The sequence below is a fragment of the Chionomys nivalis genome, chromosome 2 (assembly GCF_950005125.1).
Source record: "Chionomys nivalis chromosome 2, mChiNiv1.1, whole genome shotgun sequence".
NCBI lineage: Eukaryota > Metazoa > Chordata > Mammalia > Rodentia > Cricetidae > Chionomys > Chionomys nivalis.
In genome coordinates, this window is record NC_080087.1 from 23359570 (window position 1) to 23381326 (window position 21757).

Sequence of the window (21757 nt, forward strand, 5' to 3'; positions counted from 1 at the left end):
CTGAATGAAGACATAGAAAGATTAAAATCAACACACATAGCTAGGAAATGGTAGAGCTGAGATGTAAACACAGGGCTTTAGTTTCACCAGCAAAGAAGTATTGAAAGAGTAAACTGAAGCAAAAAGGTCATTAAAGAGTAAACATATGTGTTTATCTATGGGAGCTTAAGAAGTCATATTGATATCCATATGTTTGTATTCATGTTTGCATTTGTGATATTATTTTACTGCCATAATTCATCCTGTATATATGTCTCCTGAATACTGGGCAAAAACATTGGAGCTATGAAATAATATACTAAACGTTGATTTGTATGACATAGGGAAGCCAAGGTAACTTGGAAAACATAATTTCTAAGCACATCTGTATAATGCTTTTTAAAAAGACTGGTATTTGGAGCAGTGGACTGAATGAGGGAGATATTCCCAACTGACTGGTAATCTAAGGATTTCTCTGTTTCTCCTAGCACACAGGCACTGTTTCAGTCTGCTTTGGACTCCTGTAACAGAAGGCTACAGCCTGGGTAATTTAATAAACAGAAACACTTTTTTGCTCATTCATCTGAAGAGATTGAAGTCCAAAACTCAGTGTCTGTCATCTGGTGCAAACTTTCTTCCTTTTGTCAAGAAAGCAAAATGGTTAGACAGGGTCAAAGAAGAACAGAATGGTTGGAATTCCCTTTGCTTAGGAACTGGTTTCCATTAGCTCTCACTTCCCAATATTATACAGTGATGACCAAACTTTTGACAAATAAGCCTTAAAGATTTATTCAAGCCATAGAGGAGTTCCTGCCCTTTTTTTCTTATACATCAGTACTCTAGGTATTTTGGCATTTGCTTTTGTTGACATCAAGTTGTGTTCTGCTCTAGGTTACTCCATATTTTGTAAAACAGTGGTTTTATATTTCTTTCTGTGCCTGGGAGACACTATTTTATAAGGATGCTGGAGGATAAATCTGTGCCTGGGTGGATGCAGTAGATGCCTAGATGTCACTGTCTGTTCATTGATGAGGGAGAGTCTTCTGTTTTGTGTTAATTTCATTGGTTAAACAAAGAGACTGCCTTGGCCCTTTGATAGGACAGAAAATTAGGCAGGCGGAGTAAACAGAACAGAATGCTGGGAGAAAGAAGCCGAGTCAGTCAGTCGCCATGATTCTCCAACCCCAGATGGATGTAGGCTAGAATCCTTTCTGGTAAGCTACCATCTCATTGTGCTACACAGATTATTAGAAATGGGTTAAAGCAAGATGTGAGAATTAGTCAGTAAGGGCTAGAGCTAATGGGCCAAGTAGTGTTTAAAAGAATACAGTTTCCGTGTAATTATTTCAGGGCATAAGCTAGCCAGGCGGCTGGGAGCCAGGCAGAACACAGCCCGCTGCTCCTCACTACAGTTCATCATCACCCCTGTGTCACAGATTGATATATGTTATTCCTTAGTGTACAAATGATGTCACTCTAGAAATGTATTGGGGTGGACTGGGATTCAAGGGGTATGGGGCATATAGTAATCATGTCAGAAATATCAGGGTGAAGAATCCATCAGAAACAGCACAGTGAGAAAAAGGTATGGTGTTCATTTGGGCCCCATACTGAACCCAAAATTCACCAACTCATCATATGACCACTTAGTGCTTGCCTTAGTGTGTGATAGGCAAAGAACTCCCAATCATTCCAGAACCTTCAGCTTGTCTAGGTCTTGGCTGTTGATGTAGCCTATTGTAATGGCTGCCTGGCTAATCTCATGTTTGCTCATCTGGTCCTGCTCTACATCAATCTGCCTAGACCCAGTCCTAATCTCCCTTTACCTTCAGCTAAACTCTAACCCTATAGCCATAGAGTTTATCTGGCTCTGTTCACTATCTTACTCTGATCTAAAACATTTACAGTAGTTTTCTAAATTTGTATCAACAGGCATTGGTTTGTCCTGCCGTCAGCCTCAGAATGAGTCATGCTGTTGACTTTCATAGTCTTGTGGCTTTTGGAACTGGACTATGCTGTCATGTTGGCTTTCTTCATTTTCTAATTTGCAAATAGATTGTCTTGGGAATTCTCAGCCTTTCTGCTAGCTAGTTTTATGTCAACTTGAGCTAGAGTCATTTTGGAAGATGGGCTCTCAATTGAGAAAATGCCCCCACCAGTATGGCTCATGGGCAAGGTGTAGTACATTTTCTTGATTGATGATTGATGTGGGAGATTTCAGTTCATGGCAAAAGGTTCTAAACCCGAGTTTGTGGTCTTGGGTACTGTAAGAAGCAGACTGAATATAGTTGAGCTCATGTCCTTGTGATGATTGGGCATACTTTGGGAATATACCCAAAAGTGGTATTGCTGGTACATTGTTTCCTAATTTTCTGAAAAATTGCCATACCAATTTACAAAGCAGCTGTACAAGTTTGCATTTCTACCAGCAATAAAGGAGTATTCCCCTTAACCTACATCCTCTCTAGCATAAGCTGTCAACAGTTGGTGTAGGGGGTCCTTCTGTATTTGTGTTGCTTTCATTAGTTAATAAAGAAACTGCTCTGGGCCTGGTAATAGGGGCAGAACTTAGGTAAGCGGGGAGACAATACTGAACTCTGGGAGGAAGAAAGCAGAGTGAGAGAGCCACCATGGAGCTGCCAGAGTCAGACATGCTAAATCTTTCCTGGTAAGCCACGACCTCGTGGTGAACATAGATCAATAGAAATGGGTTAAATCAAGATGTGAGAGTTAGCCAATAGGAGGATAGAGCTAATGGCCAAACAGCAGTTTAATTAATACAGTTTCTGTGTGATTATTTTGGGTATAAGCTAGCTGGGAGGCTGGGACCAAAAGCAGGCCCTCTCTCCTTGCAACAAACAGTGTCTTGATCTTAGCCATTCTGACTCATATAAGATGGTATCTCAGAGCCATTTTGATTTGCGTTGCCCTGATGAGTAAGTATGTTGAACATTTTCTTAAGTATTTTGGTTATTGGATATTCATCTGTTGAGAGTTCTGTTTAGGTCTGTACCTTTTTTTTAATTGAATTATTTTTTTTTTGATGTCAAGTTTTTTTGAGTATATTTTGGAGATCAGCCTTCTGTCTGATGTGGGGTTGGTGAAGGACTTTCCCCATTCTGTAGGCTGTCATTTTGTCTTGTTGACCATGTCCTTTGCTTTCCAGAAACTTCTAAGTTTTAGAAAGTCCCATTTATTAATTCTTGTTCTCAGTGTCTATGCTACTTGGGTTATGTTTAGAAAGTGGTCTCCTGTGCCAATGCACCAATGCGTTCAAATGTACTTCCCATTTTCTCTTCTATGGGGTTCAATGTGGTTGGTTTTATGTTCAGGTCTTTGATCCATTTGGACTTGAGTTTTGTGCAAGGAAGTAGATATGGATTTATTTTTATTCTTTTACATGTTGGCATCCAATTATGCCAGCATAATTTGGTGAATATGCTTTCTTTTCTTTGTTTCATATTTTTAATTTCTTTGTCAAAAATCAGATTTTTGTAGGTGTGTGGATTGATATCTGGGTCTTCAATTTGATTCCATTGGTTCTCCTGTCTGTTTTTAGGCCAACATCAGGAAGACTGTTTTCATTACTGCAGTTCTAAAGTAGAGTTTGAAGTCAGGCATGGTGATGCCTCCAGAAGTTCTTTTATTATATATGATTGTTTTAAATATTCCAGATTTTTTGTTTTTCCATGTGAAGTTGAGCATTTTTTTTTTAGGTCTGTGAAGAATTTTGCTGAGCACTGCATTGAACTTGTATGTTGCTTTTGGTAAGATTGCCAATTTTCCTATGTTAATCCTCCCTACCCAAGAGCATGGGAGATCATTCCACTTTCTGGTGTCTTCTTCAATTTCTTTCTTCAAAGATTTAAAGATTTAAAGGTCTTTCACTTGTTTGGTTGGAATTATCCCAAGATATTTTATGTTATTTGTTGCTATTGTGAAGAGTGATGTTTCTCTGTTCATAATAGCATTAATTGTAATATCCAGAACCTGGAAACAACCTAGATCACCCTCAACAAAAGAATGGATAAGGAAAATGTGGTATATTTACAAAATGGAGTACTACTTACCAGTAAAAAATAATGATACCTTACCTGCAAATTTCAGAATGTCATTGTTTTTCTCTGCTGTGTAGTACTCCATTTTGTAAATGTACCATATCTTCCTTATCCATTCTTTGGCCGAGGGGCATTTAGGTTTTTTCCAGGTTCTGGCTATGACAAACAATGTTGCTATGAACATAGCTGAGCACCTGTCCTTGTGGTATCTTGAAATTTGCAGGCAAATGGATAGATCTAGAAAAAAACATACTGAGTGATGCAATGCAGACCTAGAAAGACAAATATAATATATACTCACTCATAAGTGGCTTTTAGAAATAAAGCAAAGAAAAACCAGCCTACAGTCCACAACCCCAGGGAACTTAGACAACAAAGAGGACTCTAAGATAGACATAAATGAATCTACATAGGAAGGAAAAAAAGACAAGTTGTCCCAAGTAAATTGGGAGTGTGGGGGTCAGTGGAAAGAGTGGAAGGGAAGAGCAGATGGAAGGGAGTGAAGAAAAATGTACAACACAATAAAAACAATAAAAATGAAGTAAAAAAAATTAAGAAAACAGACTGAGCAAGTCTTGAGAAACAAGCCAGTAAACAATATTTCTCCATGGCATCTGCATTTGTTACTGCCTCCAGGTCCCTGCCCTGCCTTTCCAGAATGATAGACTACAACTTGTAAGATGAAATAAACCCTTCCTACAGAAGTTGGTTTTGATCAGTGTTTTATTACAACAAAAACCAAACTAAAACAGCCTTCATAATTACATGATTCAAAATAAATCCTCTGCCATATATCTTTGTTTCTTTAGGCTTTGGTTTCGTTTCTCTTGAGACCACAGGTTGATAGATTGATAAGTGAGCTAAAGGAAGATTTTACCCTGTCTTGTTGATTGAAAACTTTTTTTTTTTCCTACTGAAGAGACATCCTTCAGCTCTGTTTGGCTAAAGGAAAAAAGGAAGGCTAGTTATTCTAGACAGTGAAGAAATTATGATCATATATCTAATTTAGGACAGAGTTTGTTAAAACAAAACTGCTATGATTAGAGTTTGGCAATGGTAGAATAAGGTAAGGAATAAGGTTGGAAAGGCAAGCAGAGTTTGCTCCTGTTGAGAGAGCCCTACTGAGCATATTTATTTATATGATAATGAATCCACTAAATAGTAGTAGGAGAAAACAGCACATTTACTGAAAAGCTCTCTCTGGTTTGGAGCAGTAAGCTGTTAGCCTTAAATCTGCATGTTTGCACCCTCCCCTATTAGATCATTGGGGAAATATGATATTTTGTGGGATGGATATTAGGATTGGTCATGTGACTAGATCAAGATGTTTAGAAGTGCTTGCCTGGTTTTCCTTGGCCTGTTGTCTCTGTGTTAGTCATAATGCAGAGACATAACATGTCTAGGGAGCCATGAGTTTCTTGTTGAGACTCAGAATAGACCTGATGTAAGCTAGCTACAGATAGCAACTGAGACAAATAAAAATGATGCTTGTTCCAAAGCACCTAGAGTTAATAATGAATACAAGTGGAAAAGTTAGTGATCTAGGTGGGAAGTACTGGTGGATTGGAATAAGATAATAATAAAAGTAATAAAAATTGAATATATTCCAGACATGTTCAGAAGTGGTCACAAGTAGGCATCTGTGTGAAGGTAAAATAAATAATAATATGCAGCCAAAGAACTTGGCAAAATTGTTTATCTATAGAATCCTAATAATTAGTGACTAATTCCAATGCTTTCAAGTGTATAATATCTCATGTATTTATGAACGTAAATTATTTTTGTAAAAAATTAAATAGTTCTAGGAATTCATCGGGGTGGAGGCAAGTTGAGAGCATTTACTGCTGTTCTGAAAGGAACAATACCAATCTAAACCTCAAAAACTTGCTACTCTGCTGGTCAATGCAAGGCTTTTCCTATTGACAATGAGGGATCAAGCTATGTTAAGCCTCTGAGATTGCCACAGGCATGATAGTTGCTGCAGCTCAGAAGCAATAAACCCTCACTCCCACAAAGCATCAACAGTAACAATAACAACATCAACAGAACAGCTTGATTTATTATAGTGAAGTGTAGGATGCTTGCCAGCCTCTCTGCCTAAGGCATCCTTGGTACTTGAACTTTACAGCCTGCTTTTTTCCCACACAATTTCCTGGCCAGGTAATTCTTACACTGATTTTTTTTCTAAGGAAGCAATGAAATATGTTCCTTCTGAAGTCAGTGATCTTCCATCAGCGTGGTTCATTGACATATAGAACCAATAAAGGGAAGGAGCTCAGCTGTGGAGAAGAAGGGCTTGTGAACTCCAGAAAATTATAACTTCAGGTGAAGTTTGCCTTAACATTGTCTCCATGTGGTCCAGGGCTCAGCCATCTCTTGACAGCCACTCCCTGTGGTCCGTCTTGCAGAGGTCAGTAATTCAAACTCATTTGTGACTTGTCATCAGGCAATTTAGCTTATTGGATTCACTTTCTAGGTTCTGCCTGCTGTACTTGCCTCTTCTAGATACAGCTCCAGCTTAACATTTGTTCTTTTTCCCTTTCAGCGGATGAATTCAGCCGCTACAACTGGGGAAACTTCATTATTGTTTAACACAAGTCAGGATAGTTAGGCTGGGAATGTTGCTCAGTTGGTAGAGAGCTTGACGAGCATACATGAAGCTCTGGCTTCTATGCCCAACACCACATAGATGAGGAATAGTGGTGCACATTGGCAATGCCAGTCCCAGGAGATGGGGGCAGGAGGATGAGTTGTCCTTGGTGATTAGTGAGTTTGAAACCAACCTGAGCAGCATGAGACCTTATCTCAAAACCATGACAGTTAGATACAGCTGTTAATTAAATGTCTTATAAGTTGGTGAAGTTCAGAATGTGCCATACACCGTTTTGGCTTTCTAAATTCAGTGTTTCTTCGAGATTTCCTTTATAATGGCTAGCACTTGCCAATGTGTGCTGTTATTTTTTCGGTCTTTTTTCCCCCTGCTCTTCTTGGAAGTCTAGTAAAGACACAACCATGCTTGAGGGAAGAATATGACAAAGATCAAAGCAACACAAAAATCTATAAACTGTATTGTCTATATAATAAATATCTTAGTAGACCGTGGATTCCTGAAATATGCTCTTAGCATTCTTTTTTCTCCCATATTACTGGAGAAAGCCCTTTGCAAATTTAAACTACTTTCTTCTAAATTTCATCTATTAAAAATATGGTTTCAATAGTAAGGGCCAGGGATGTGGAACCAGCAAACTGCTTTTAGTTCTGGTTCTGCCTGACCAATGTTTAGCCTAGGGCAAGCCATTTAGTACTTCTGAGCTGTGGAGTTCTGCTATGGAATTCTCATCTGGAAAGCGAACAGGGTTTCCTGGGTATTTTTTTTTTGACAAGGGGCCCTGTTCTTCATTCTGTGGCTTGTCAGTTAATACTATCCCAGCTTCATTATTTTCCTCACACTATTTCTCTCTCAGGATTCCATTATCATCCTTTGACCTTCCAGTAATTTATTTTACTATATTGATTACTGTGAGTGTCATACATTTTTCATGATAAGAAATAGGAGTGGAGCCGGGCGGTGGTGGCGCACGCCTTTAATCCCAGCACTTGGGAGGCAGAGGTAGGCGGATCTCTGTGAGTTCGAGACCAGCCTGGTCTACAAGAGCTAGTTCCAGGACAGGCTCCAAAGCCACAGAGAAACCCTGTCTCGAAAAACCAAAAAAAAAAAAAAAGAAATAGGAGTGGCTTTTGCCTCCATTCTGCTTGTATGTTTTCTTGAGGCTGTATGTCTTATTCTTTTAATCTCAGGAATTTTAATATAGCAATGAAAATTGTTGAGAAATACACATGTAACAAACAACATAGGATGCAAGGACTGACAAAGCAAGCAGAACATGAAAACAACTAAAAATTAAGGTGAAATGCCAGAGACTAAAGAACTCAGAGCAGAAGTTAATTGCCCATAGGGTTGGATAGAAGACGCTTGCTTTAGATCACCCACAGACTGAAGCCACATGAATTAACTTTGTAAATTACCTGATTAACTTTGTAAAAAGGGCATCATTTCCAGGCTGTTTTGAGCTTTCAGTAAAATATTGTTGCTTCAGCAGTGGGCTTTATTATTTCTGTTTTCTCCTCTGTTGCTCTGCTCTGCAAGTTTCCTTCACTTGCCTTAAAGTAGGCATCTTGAAAGGCATTCCAGAAGATGACTATGTGGCCACAGTTCAGAACACATGCTCATTCAAGCCTGAAATCCATTTATCTACTAGAAGGAGGATGTTATAAGACCTGAGTTCCTTTTAAGGAAGAAAGAATGATGCTACTTTCAACTTGGATTGGCCTTGGGGTTTCAGGAAGGAGGAATGCACTTCACTTCCTCTACTCTAATGGAACTGGACTAGCTGAGGACCAGGATACCCCAGTGCCTTTACTGTGCTGCTCAGTCTTACAGGAGTCAGATGCTCCAGCAATCTCCATGAAGAGACTGACTTTTGGCTTTGGGACTCAATGTTTTCCTTTCAATTATTTGTTTTATAATTGCAAGCTCACAATTCTTTCCACTAGTTACACATTGGTCTCCAAATCCTACAAAATTGATTTTATTGAGCTATACATTTTTCTCTGCTTTTTCCCCCTCCTCTCCCCTCCCTTTCAACTCTCTCCCATGGTCTCTATGCTCCCAATTTTCTTTTGATTTATTTGTGGAACTTCAGATTTATTTACTATAATATCATATGAAAAGTAGAAGTTTTAAAAGTAAAAGGTTTTACTATGTAGATGGAAGTAATGTCCCACTTGTTCCTGTACGAGTTTAATACCAATGAAACACATAGAGGCTTATATTAATTATAAATCTGTTGACCTATTAGCTCAAGTTTATTGTTAACGAGCTCTTACAACTTAAATTAACCTATAATTCTTGTTTATGCTTAGTCATGTGTCGTGGTACCTTTTCTCAATAAGACATTCTCATTTTGCTTTCTCTGTGTCTGGTTGGTGACCGACTCTCTGCCTTTCTTCTGAGGACTCTCTTAATATGGTTATATAGTTGCCCCACTTACACTTCCTACCTGGCTACTGACCAATCAGCATTTTATTAAACTGATATGAATGACTTCATTACAATGTACAAGAGCATTATCTCATAGCATTTTCCCTTTGTTTTCAGAACAAGAACTCAGAATCTAAATCTCCTTTTTTATTTTTACTTTTGTCCTGACAATTATTCATAGTACTTGTAAGCAACACTTTAAACAAAAGACAAACATACATAATCCATTTTTTTTTTTGCAGTGTGTGCATAGATTTTTAAGCTACTTCTTGCTGATTGGGGTTACTGATAACCTTTTGGGGACCCAAAGAAAATTTAAGATTATGGTTAAGTCCTGATTGGAGTGTTCTTCGAGGCTGGATCATCTCAGTCAGCAGTCTTGAGGATGTTCTGGATGTAGAACTCAGAGTGTAGCGGCGTAAATGAAGGCAGACAGAAATTTTAATAATATATTCAGCTTTAATTGGGAAAGAGACTTACAGAACCCGAGGTTCCAGCAGAGAACAGGAAAGCAGAAGGGGTGGGGGAGAGCACATCAGCAATATTTATTAGTAAAAAATATCCTCAGGCGACCCCGCCCTACAAGCAAGGTGATTGGCTGGGGCTACCCCTACATCAGAGGAAACTTCAACAGAGGTGCTCTGAAATGTTGGATCATCTGGGGCATTTGTTCCTATTGGAGATTTTTCAGGTGGTATTTCTCAATCAAACCTTATTTTCCTTAACCCAGAATGAATCCATAGCCTCTCATTTCCTGTGGAAACAAAAGCAAATCCTCTATTCCAGGGTAACATATCTTCTTACTTAAATTTTGAAATCAAGGCATTTTTAAAATATATAGGTTAAATTAATCCAACAGTATTCTGTTTAAATGTCTATTAGTGCTATTGCTCCTTCCTCAGCAGTCAAATAATTCAAAGACAACACAATAATATAGAGAATCTATATTCACGGTGTATTTTCTAACTTTATGTGACATTTATTTTTACTGTTTCTTTTATTTTTAATTTTGTTTTTTTGAGACAAGGTTTCTCTATGCATCTTTGACTGTCCTGGAACTCACTCTATAGACTAGTCTGGCCTCAATCTCACAGAGATCCGACTGCCTCTGCTTCTCAAGTACTAAAGGTGTGACCTCACATCCAACTACTCTATTTCTTTTTTTTAAAAGGACTTTCTCTTTCCCTTATCGTTTCTCTCCCAAGCCATCATATATTTTTAAACACACTGTAAACTGTTTAGAGAGTTTTTTTTGTCTGAATCTGTCTTTACTGTATATCTCTTTTTCTGACCACATGAGTCTTTAATCTACTAATCAGCATGGCTATGATTAAAGTGGGTTTTTTTGGCAGCTGACTTCACCTCATTCCTCAGCTTTTGGGGAGTCTAGCTAGCTTTATGACAGACGTACTGGTGGTAGCCACACTTATTATCACAACTCTGTTGAGTTTCTAAGTCCCTGCCACCATCAAGAAGCCTGATGCTGACTGCTCATAAGCACCATTTAAGTGTTTGGTAGCAGAGTCTCTTAAAAGAGTTGTGAGGTTTTTGTTTCTGAGTCAGGAAGCCTCTTTTAAAGGAGCTGCACATCTGCTGGCCAATAGCAAACACAGCTTACCAGAGTAAAGATAGCAGTGAAGAAGTTGCACTTGACTCTGTTCTTGTCTGTCTGGAATCCCCCCTTTTCAAAGCTTTCTCAGGCTCTATGTGAAAACTCTTGTCAAATGTTTGGGTGCCATTTGTAGGCAGAAGTTTATGTCCCATCAGGTCCCACAACCATTCAGTCCCAAAGAAACACACAGAGGCTTATATTAGTTATAAACTATTTGGCCTATTAGATCAGGCTTATTATCAACTATCCCTTACTACTTAAATTAACTCATAATTCTTTTCTATGTTTAGCTACATGGCTTGGTACCTTTTCTCAGTAAGGCATTCTCATCTTTTTTCCTCTGCATCTGACTGGTGACTGACTCTGACTTTCCTCTTCCCAGAAGTATCTGAGTCTGGTCACTTTGCCTACACTTTCTGCCTGGTTACTGGCCAATCAGCATTTTATTAAATGAATATGAACGACAAGATGGTGGGTTTTGTGCACAAGAATATCTTCTAATAGGTCATAATAAGAGATACTTAAATTATTTTTGTAATTCCTACCTCTGGAAGATCCTTGGCATCTAATGAAGACACTGAAATATAATTCTCCAACCTGTACTTCCTTCTTTAAAACACCACCAATGCCAAGAAAACATAAGCAAAAATCGAAGACTCCTTTCTTGACACCTATTGTCAATCTAACTGACATGCACTGAGCATATGTTGAAAACTAGGTCTAATACTCGCAGAACTTTTAATATTTATTTATTTTTTGCTTTCAGAGGCAGGATCTGACTCTGCAGCTCCAGTTGGACTGATATCACTATGTAGCTTAGGCTGTCTTAAAACTCAGTGATTCGTCTGATGTCATTCACTGACTCCTGGTATTAAATGTACGACAAGCATGAACCACAACACACAGTATTTTTCTGCAGAATCGTTACTTCTGGAAAAGCTTAAATAACATACTTTATATAAAAATCTCATCCCAGAAACCTTTGGCATGGTAAATAAAAATAATCCACATGTTTTCATCTGTTTGAATGGCTTACTGTTAATGACTGATAACAAGAAAGAATGGATGCATGTAGGTATATATTAATATTTTTTATTTATCTGTTAAACAGTTTTCATATGTGCTTAATTCATTTGTCAAAGGCATATGTCAATACTTTTAAAACTAGAAAAACGCTGGCCTTGTGCATATATGTGTTTGCAGATATTTTGCACTTTGTGATTAAAGTGTTATATCCCCAAATACAGTCTACATGTTTTTCAGTTACATCACAAAGTTTGTACTTGGTTGTCTGTTTTTCATTTTGTAGTGTATCAGAAATCATACTAAATGTCGCATAATAGCTGTTATTCTAAATTTCAACTCATTTAAAAATGGAAATTGGCGATAATTTCTGTCATATACAACTACTGTTAAAGTCGGAGACTTGGAACTCTAGACTTAGCATACTCATAATTTTTAATTTTGACCTTTTTCATATTTTAGATCTCTGAGATATGATAAAAGGAATTTTTAAGAGCCTAAGTGAACTAGGGTTCTCTATCTTTGAAAGGTTTTGAGGTGTATATAAATTTATAACAGCTAAAACATTTGCCTAGATGCTAATGAATGTTATTAAATAAGGAATCCTCTTATACTGCCTTTTTATAATTCTTCTTGAATATAAAGCTTATTTTATTAAGTATTCCCTTATTACTAAATGCAAATTGTTCTATGTACAAAATCCTATATCCTTTTCCATCATTCAGTCTGAATCAGAGTGGGATAAATCCATAGGGTTAAATATTTGTGTTGTGTTTTAAAGATGTGATCATGGGACTTTCAGATGTCCCTCTCCTACCATTGTTCTTTAACTTCTAAGGGACACACCAATCCCATGTATGGTGAAAATATCAAGTACCAAATGCATTTAATGCACCTGAAGTAACCTCTTGAACATCACACTTAGCAACACAGTGCTTTATGATATTAGTTGCTTCCCTCTGTGTAATCAAGCTGTGGTTCTTTTCCCTTGCCCAGACTCTTGAGAGACCATATGACATAATACTAGCCTGGGAAAAGATGAATGAAAGTACAATTCCTACTGTATGTGTGTCATTCTTGTACTATGCTGGAGTCAGCCAGTCTTAAGCAGAACGCTCGTAAGTCCATATCCCTATGCATCAGTGTCATGTATGTGACAATCTCTGGTGCTATGATAGAAAATATTAGGCAGTGTTTTGCTAGGTTTGCCACTCACTCCAGGAAAAAGGAGAAGGGGAGCATGTGATGCAAAGGGTGAAGCAAAGGAGCATTTTTCTGAAACTGGTGTGGGCCTTCCTTCCCTTTCAGGGGTTAAAGAAAACTTGGCCAGGCCCAGTTTCTGCTCTGAGAATTCAGCAGTGTCAGTAACAGTCAACATATATTTCTATTTGTTTTTCTCTGGACAATTTCCACCAGCATTTTCAGGTTATGCTAATATAAAAATTCGAGGTACAGAAAGGCCAGTGGTTCAGAGAGTGATTGTCACGGGAAAGATGCTATGCTAGTCATAGAGCCTAAGGTGGCCATGTTCCCTGCAGGCATATGGGGAAGCACTAAGGCTGGGCAGATGCAGAGTGAAGTGGGAAAATTGTACCAAAGGTGTTGGTCAGATTTCCATTTGAAGGACCAGGCAAGGCTGGGTAAGTAGACTCAACAGTCTGGGGTGCTCTCTATAACTGGCTGCGTAGTTCTTTCTTGGTCCTGGGATGATTAAGGACAAATAGCACACATTAGTACAGATTAGGTTCAGTAGCCCACAGTTCAAGAGCCTGGTGATGGAGGGGTTAGGCATATGGACTCTAGGTTGGGTCGTTTGCTTCTGAAAACCACACTTAGTGGGCTTGTTATTTACCATCTCTGGGGACCGACTTCAGAAGAGAGAGTCCTTCAAGAGAGCCAGTAAGACCCCAACATCAAAGCATCAGAATAGACCACAAAATGACAGGGAGCCGTCATTTTCTCTCTTTCCCTTATAGACCCACACCAAAAATATAACCTGTTCATTGCTTTCCACAAAAGTCCCAATAACAACACAGATTTTGTTTCTTTAGGCTGAAAAGTGTTTTGGAAAGCTATAAGACATTAGCAGGAATTCTCTTGCTTTCTGTCTTCTGCCAGCATTTTCCCCACTTCGTAACATAATAAAAATAATTCCCCACCTGCCTTTGGTTATTTGGTTAGGCCCGTGAAAGTCTCTATTCTATTACAACAAGGAGTTCGATTTTGTTTTTGAGCTTTAGTTTATCACCCCCCTTTATGACAAATGCTACCATCAGCTGCTAAGAAAATAACACTCCCAATCCTTATTACATATAAACACCTACTGATAAGATCCCTGGAGGAGAACCAGCAATAACAAAAGCATGAATGTGATTTCAAATTAGCCACAGATTTAAAGCCAAGGTGGAGAGTGTGGCACCGTGGAATCCTGAGTGACAGTTAAAGATTGATTCAGGGTCGATAAACCTGTACTAGGCCATTATTCCCTGAGGCAGGATATGATCTGTGCTTGTATGAAGACATTTATTGTATGCCCCTGTATTATAATAATGCACCCCATGTCACCATTTGGAAGGAGCAGGGGAACAGACAGAATTTTCCAGGCAGCATGGAAATAGCTCCTGTAAGTACAAATGCTGTCAGGCCTGTGAGTTGAATTGTCTCTGCAACTCTGGACTTCATACGACCTTCATTAAGGACTCTGAGCCCAGGGACTGAAGCTGTGCACTGTAATCGCTGTGCTCCTCTGGGCCTCTCTAAGGCCTGGTTATTTTGTTTAGGAAATATGATTGTTCGGATTACAAAGATTGTCTCTAACAGTGCTTGGGCTTGAACTGAACAGAATGTTTTTTAGCCAGAAAGAATAAAGCTATGTTTCTTGCAAGAAAATGGCATTTATATCATTAAGTAAATTAAGCCAATATTTAATAGATGAGTATTATATGCTTTCTTTTGCTTGTTGTTATTGGATTTTTATATATGTGCATAAAAGCATATAAGTATGTACATGAACATATATATGTATATATGTGTGTATATACACACACACACACACACACACACACACACACACACACATAACATTATCAGGGTATTGATTGTGCATACCTTTAATCCCACTTGGGAATCTCTGAGTTTGAGGCCAGCCTGGACCACAGAGTAGTTCCAGGACAGCCAGGACTATACAGAGAAACCTTGTCTCCAAAAACAAAAACAAACAAAAAACAAAACAAAAACACAAGAGTAGAAATAAAACTGTCTGGGGAAACAAGGGGCACTAAAGAGAAGGAGGTGAGAACAGTAAAGTAGATGTGGGCATCAAACATTCTCAGTGTCCAATATATATATCTATGAAATATTTTTAAAGGTAAATATTTAAAATATATTTTAAAGTGTGTTTCTTTAAAGGTGTTTGTGAATTATCGGTGTGGCTGGTATGTGGAACAGATTAGAAAACAGAGAATTAAATAATACTCTAGCCCATTTTTAATGGTTTTGAGAAACTAAATACACAAATGAATAAGGAACAGATCACATATCAATACTGAACTTTGACCCACAACCTACAGCACTCTTCCTAGGAATCTACCCCTATCTATAGTAGCCCATCAGAGAAATCAACCCCAGAAGACAAACAGTACTCCTGGTAACAAGTAACCACAAATGGCCAGGATTTATACGATAACTGATGGCATTCTTTGTTTTCATCCTTGGAGAAGGAGATAGGTTCATTTTGCAGAGTGCCCATGTAATGCACATGATGCTCTGGGTTCAATTTTTAGCACCACATATTAGGAGCCTTTCGGCATGTGCTTGTAAATACAGTGAGTTAAATCAACTTAACTTCAACTTAATTCATGAGTTCTTGTCTCAAGAACAAAATCAAAACCAAAACCAAACAACAAACACATAAATCCTAATTTCTGTTCTCATAACCAGTTTAGTACCAAACCAGCTAAGCACCTCTCATCAGCCACTTCCATTCAATTTCTGGCTTCCACCTGTCTTGGCCACAGACTTTCTAGGTCAGCAATCTCCAGTCAAGGTGCAGCGAAGCTTTCTTTCATTATAAAGCTTTTGACTCTTCTTCCCACCTTGGAATCTCTTGTAAAACACAAATAATAATGACCCATTCCATTGATAACTCAGATTCAGAATAAATAGCCTCTAATGTCCATATTTGGTTATTCTTTATTCCCACAGATCCAAGAAAGAGAAGGGACTAAACATAGTCACTTTTATGGTCTCATTTTACTGCCAAGGAGAACTGGAAGACTGCGAAGGCTGGGTGATGGTTGTTGGCTTTGTAAGTGGACATCCTGACAGTTTTCATGTCAGTAAGGATGCAGTAAGAACTGGGTGGAAAAGAGGGGAAGGGGACTTATATTGACAAGGAGCTGAGAGGCAGTAGTAGAAATGGTAGAACAAGATGAACTGCTGCTTTGGGGTTCCCAGGTGATGATCCAGGAAAGCCAATGGCCTGCAAACTGAGTGATTCTTACAGCTGTTCATTGTTCTGCTGAAAGATTCCCAAACACTACTGACTTTACCTGTTTTATGACAATATTTTTTCTGGCTTTTAAACGGCTTTGACATCGTGTTGAAATTCATTTGAAAGGATTTCCTCCTTTTCCTAAATATATCAAAGTGGGCTTTCAAGCAGAAGAATGACACAGGGAGTTGCTTTCCTATGGGATAGATATGGAAAAAGTAAAACACACGAAGTAAAATTATCAAAACCAACACCAGAAGAACCAAAACTAACACAGCAGCAGTGTTTAAATGCCTCTTCGCTTAGCAGCAACCATGGGCACAGCGCCATGGTGATTAAGGCATTCAACCACAGTGCATCTTCCTTACCTCACTGATTTCCAGCTAAGCATGCTCTGCTCCTTCATTTCTCATTTATTTTTATTGTGCATCATCCTGTTTGTGTATTATTAGCTATAGACGTCGTCACTTCAGAGCTTGAGTCTGCTCTCTTAGTTTGGCTCCATGGAAGTTCCAGGTTCCTGCTCATCCATCAAGAGTAGTCATTTTCAACTGTAACTGCTCATTAAGACATTCTAGGGAGTTAAAAAATTGTCCATCATCACATCCTATCTCAAGCCAATTAGCTCATAACCTCTTGATGTAGTTTTAAAAATAACTTCTCAGATGATTCTAGTGTGCATAATGTAAAAAAGTCCTCCCCTGGAAGAGAGATTTTCTTGACCGAAAGTGTCACCTTGAATTGCATTCAATTTGTTTCAGAATTGTCAAATTTTAATAAAGCAACTTTCACCTTGCCCATTTTATAGACACATTAGCACAGATATCTCAGAATGGCTCTCGGGTCTTGCCTATATTGTTTCATGGTACTTATTCTAGAGTCTAGAGTCTCTCTCTCTCTGTGTGTGTATGTGTGTACATGTGTTTGGTTATGTGTATCTCTCTCTATATATAAAGGCATGTGCATGTATCTCTTTCTTTTTTTCTTTTTCTCTCGGTATATGTGTGTGCTTGTGTGTATGCATGGATGTATCCCTCTCCTTTCTCTCTCTCTCTCTGTATGTGTGTGCCTATGTGTATACATGTGTATCTCTCTCTCTCTCTCTCTCTCTCTCTCTCTCTCTCTCTCTCTCTCTCTCTCTGTGTGTGTGTGTATTACCTGATTTACAGAAACAGTTCCATGGAAGGAGACACAGAACACAATCTGTCCCTTCTCCATTGCTGACATTTTGAATATGGAACTCAGAATTTTCTGGAAGGTGGGTAAAGGTAGGAAGAGTATGAGTCATGATAGCTATACAAAATCGCCCATGATGACATAAGAACATCACATGCCTAGTGCTAATGCAGTATCCTTTCAACAGTGCCAGTGACCATCGAAAGTTGAGTTAGACTCCTAGACGGGAGATGATAGTGCTCTTGGCACTGATGAGTTAGAGGAAGCTTTGGGTATAGATCTGATAGCACAGGCAGTGCACTTATCACCTATGACACCTCTGGGCCCAGTGGCAGATGGATGTAGTACTGAGATGCCTTTCTGTGAGGAATAGGTTTTCCTACCATTTTCAGGAGCATAAATACATAGACTCTTCCACAGAAGGAAGATGGCATCAGAGCTGCAGGACTAGCCCGTTCACTGGAGAGTTATGGAGCTTAGTCAGTGTGCTGGAACCTTCACCAAATCACGGATATGCAGCAGCAGAGGGCCTGTTACTATGACCCGAACTTTCTTTCTACAAATGTTTCTTGCATACGTGTGTGTATGCATGTGTGTATCTCTCTCTCTCTCTCTCTCTCTCTCTCTTTGCTCTCCCTCCATCCTTCCCTCCCTCACTTCTCTACCGTGTGTGTGTCCCCTGGGATGTGTTCGATGTGGGAAATTCTTCATTTCTGTCTCACTATGGATGCCTACTATAAGCTGTATCTCAGTTTTACCCAGTCCCTGATGTTGCTAGAACTACCTCCCTGTAAAATGGGTGCACTTACCTTTAACGCTTGGAGAGACACAAGCACTCTCCTTGGCTTTAACCTTATCACCCATTTAGGAGAAAAAGAAAACCAGAGATAAATAAAACCATAAGGAACATTATGTTTCATTTTTAATTTAATATATACAACAGTGCTGCTTCCAGAACTCCATTTGCATATTTATTCATTCACTGAGTTCTTACCAAATGCCATGCACTGATCTGAGTGCCAGAGACACAACAGTAAACAACACAGCGAGAGATGCTGTCTCTTGTGAGCCAACTATTGGAAGAGGGAGATAAAAACAAGAAAGCAAGTAGCATACATTAAAAAACGACTACATATTGTGAAGATGTAGAATTTAATGACAGGATAGAAAGTGATCCTGGGGTAGGGGCTCACAACTCAGCTGCTGAGGAAAGGACATTGGGGCAGGCTTCTGAAACATGAGAAGCTTGAGAAAGACCCAATACATAAGGACTGGGGGTAAAATTGCAATTAAGTGAAGAAAAAAATCCAAGCTGATATGTATGATGAAGTACAGATTTCTAGGTGATGGTAAAGCGTTCATTTTGCAATTAAAATGAGAAGGCAATGTAAGCTCTAAAAACAGGGAAGTATCACATGATTTGTGTTTTATGAAAATCTCATTTTCAAAATATTCTAATTTGAATTTAGTATTACTAATCTCAACTGAAATAGGATTCCATCACTTTGCCCCTCCCTTTCCTCAGTCCAGCCTGTCTATCCCTTCCAGCTCCTCCACTGTCAGGTTAATAGCCTCTTTTTCTGTGGTTATTATTGATACATACTTGTCTGTCTGTATGTATATATGTATGTAAGTCTAGGAACAGATATGTTCATGTAGCAGAATAACTGTAGTGGCTTTTACCCTAGGACCCCTGACCTACATAGTCTCAGGTGTTTTGATATTTTAGCAGTGTTAAATACAGGGTCCATCTTATGGAGTGGTTCTTAAATACAGTCTAAGTGTTTTTAACCACTGATCCATCTCCTCAGTCAAGTATGAAGGCAATTTTAACAGTTTTAAGACGATTAGAGGATGGTGAGGTACAGTTGGAGACTGAGATGATTACAGTGTATAATGAGAGCTTTAGGCAGTGCATCCTTGCTGGAGAAAGTATAGCTCTGGGCAGAGAATTTGGAGATTAAAGAACTTTCATCACTTGACATTTCTCTTGTTACTTTGTGCTTACAGTTCAGTATGTAAGTTCTCAGCTTCCTGTTTCTGCCAGCATTCCTGCAGCTTGTTTCTCCTTGATGGACTCTATCCCTTTGGAACAACAAGACAGAATAAATTCTTTCTTCTATATACTGCCTGGTCTTGGTGTTTTTGCTTGTTTGTATTCATTGCAGCAATGGAAAAGTAGCTAGTATGCTATACTCTTGCAAGGAAGCAAGATGACAGATAACCATGGCAGTTGCAGGAGAAGTGGAGGAAAGAAAGAAGGCAGTAGAACCAGAAGGGGCTAGTGGTGGATCAGAAACATCTAGTGTGTGAACAAAGGGTTTATGAACAAAAGAAATTAACAGCAACTCTCGATGTCATCATTTACAAACAGAAATAAAGAATAGATCTTTTTCCCTCCCTCCCTCCCTCCCTCCCTCCCTCCCTCCCTCCCTCCCTTCATTCCCCTTCCTTCTTTGTTTGCCCATCCTTCTTACCTCCTTCCCTCTCTTCCTTCTTTCTCCTCCCTTCCCTTCCCTCCTTCCTCTTTCTTTCTTCTTTCCTCTTCACTTCCTCCTTTTTGGTAATGAAGGTGAAAGTGAGTTCTTGCATGTACCAGGCAAATACTGTACCATGAAGAGGTTATATTTTTGCTGTACTTGTTTTGTTAAGGGAAGTTTGGAGAAATCATTATACATTTTACTTGTGTTTGGGAAGCCTGTTAGACACACATATGGTCACGTCAAATCAGCAGTTGAATATACAATATGTTATGCTCTCAGGAAGGAGATAAAAGTTGAAAATATTATATTTAAAGTTAAAGACATAGATGATATTTTTTAAAAAGGAAGACTCTGGAGAGAAAAAGAGAGAGCCTAAGCTAGGTGCTTACCCAGGATGAGGAGCTCCTTAAGATATCTGCAGAATGGCCAAGAGGCTGAAAGGTATTGAAGTAGAAAGGATACCCGTTAGATCATAGTAATTTTAAAACAACCCTCATTGCACATATACAACCAAATCTTTCCATTCTGTGCTTCAAATAGGAGGAAAAAAAGGAATAATTGGCTAGAGAGAGGTGTGGCACTAAAGGAAGATTAGTTTTAATAGTGGGTTACCAGAGCATATATGTCTTCTGATAATTGTAGACGCAAAGAAAAGAAAGTCAACAACAAACTCAGAGACTTCTTTGTGAACTCTCTCTCTCCTCCCCCATCACCATCCAGCAGAATTAATTATGTCCTTGTATTTAGTCCCACAGGGTTTGCTTAATTATGTTTATAACATTTTGTTATGGTTAATTATGTAAATTTCTGTTTCCCAAGTGAATTGTTAAACTCCTTGGGAGAATGGGTATTCTTTCTTGATTGGCAGCTCTGCTAAGGCCCTTATTAGGCACATTACATGTGTGATCTCAGCTCCTATTCACAACAGCTGTTTATAGGGACATAATCTTTATTTTATAGATGAGGGAATTCTGGCTCAAGGGGCTAAATAACTGGTCTAGTTGTATAGTTGGTGAGTTGACGGCAGAGGGAAGACCCTACCTTTAAACTGGAAGCTTAACCTTGACACATTTTTCTTTCAATGGCTTCTTCTGCTAAGTGTCTCTTGTAAACACATTTCAATACCAGGTGTGCACCAATTCCAAGTCAAAGGCAGTGGTAGAAATAAATGGAGCTACAGATAGTTATCCATAAGAACCAGCCATTATCCCTCTGTCTCAGATCACATCTTCCATTTTTTAATCTAGGACGAACATCCCAGATTGTCCTCATCTACTTTATATTACTGTGGGAAACCTTGGGCACTTCTTGATCAAGAGAAAGGCAGATACAGGTAGCTCAAGATGGAAGTTGGTGTATTCATGTCATCTGCTATTGCATCTCAGTACCCAAATTGACTGGCTAGATGCAATCTGAAGACATTTGACCAAGTGAGTGAAGGTGGATTGCAACAACTAGGCAACCATCAAAGTCAGAGAATTCAATCTATTTATGCTTTTTAAATCCCAAGGGGAGGCGCAGGCAGGCCCGGGTGGCGGAGGCACCGGCAGGCAGACCCAGGCGGCGGAGGCACTGGCAGGCAGGCCTAGGCGGCGGAAGCACTGGCGCGCAGACAGTTCCGGGCGGCGGAGGCATCGGCAGGCAGGCCTAGGTGGCGGAAGCACTGGCGCGCAGGCAGGCCCGGGCAGCGGAGGCACTGGCAGGCAGGCCTAGGCGGCGAAAGCACCGGCGCACAGACAGTTCCGGGCGGCGGAGGCACCGGCAGGCAGGCCCGGGCGGCGGAGGCACTGGATGCAGGATAGTGCGGGCAAGAAACAGTGAAGCCTGCACTGAGAGCAGATTGCCCTGCTACAATTAAGTCAAACCCAATAGATAGCATCGGTAAGAGGAGAT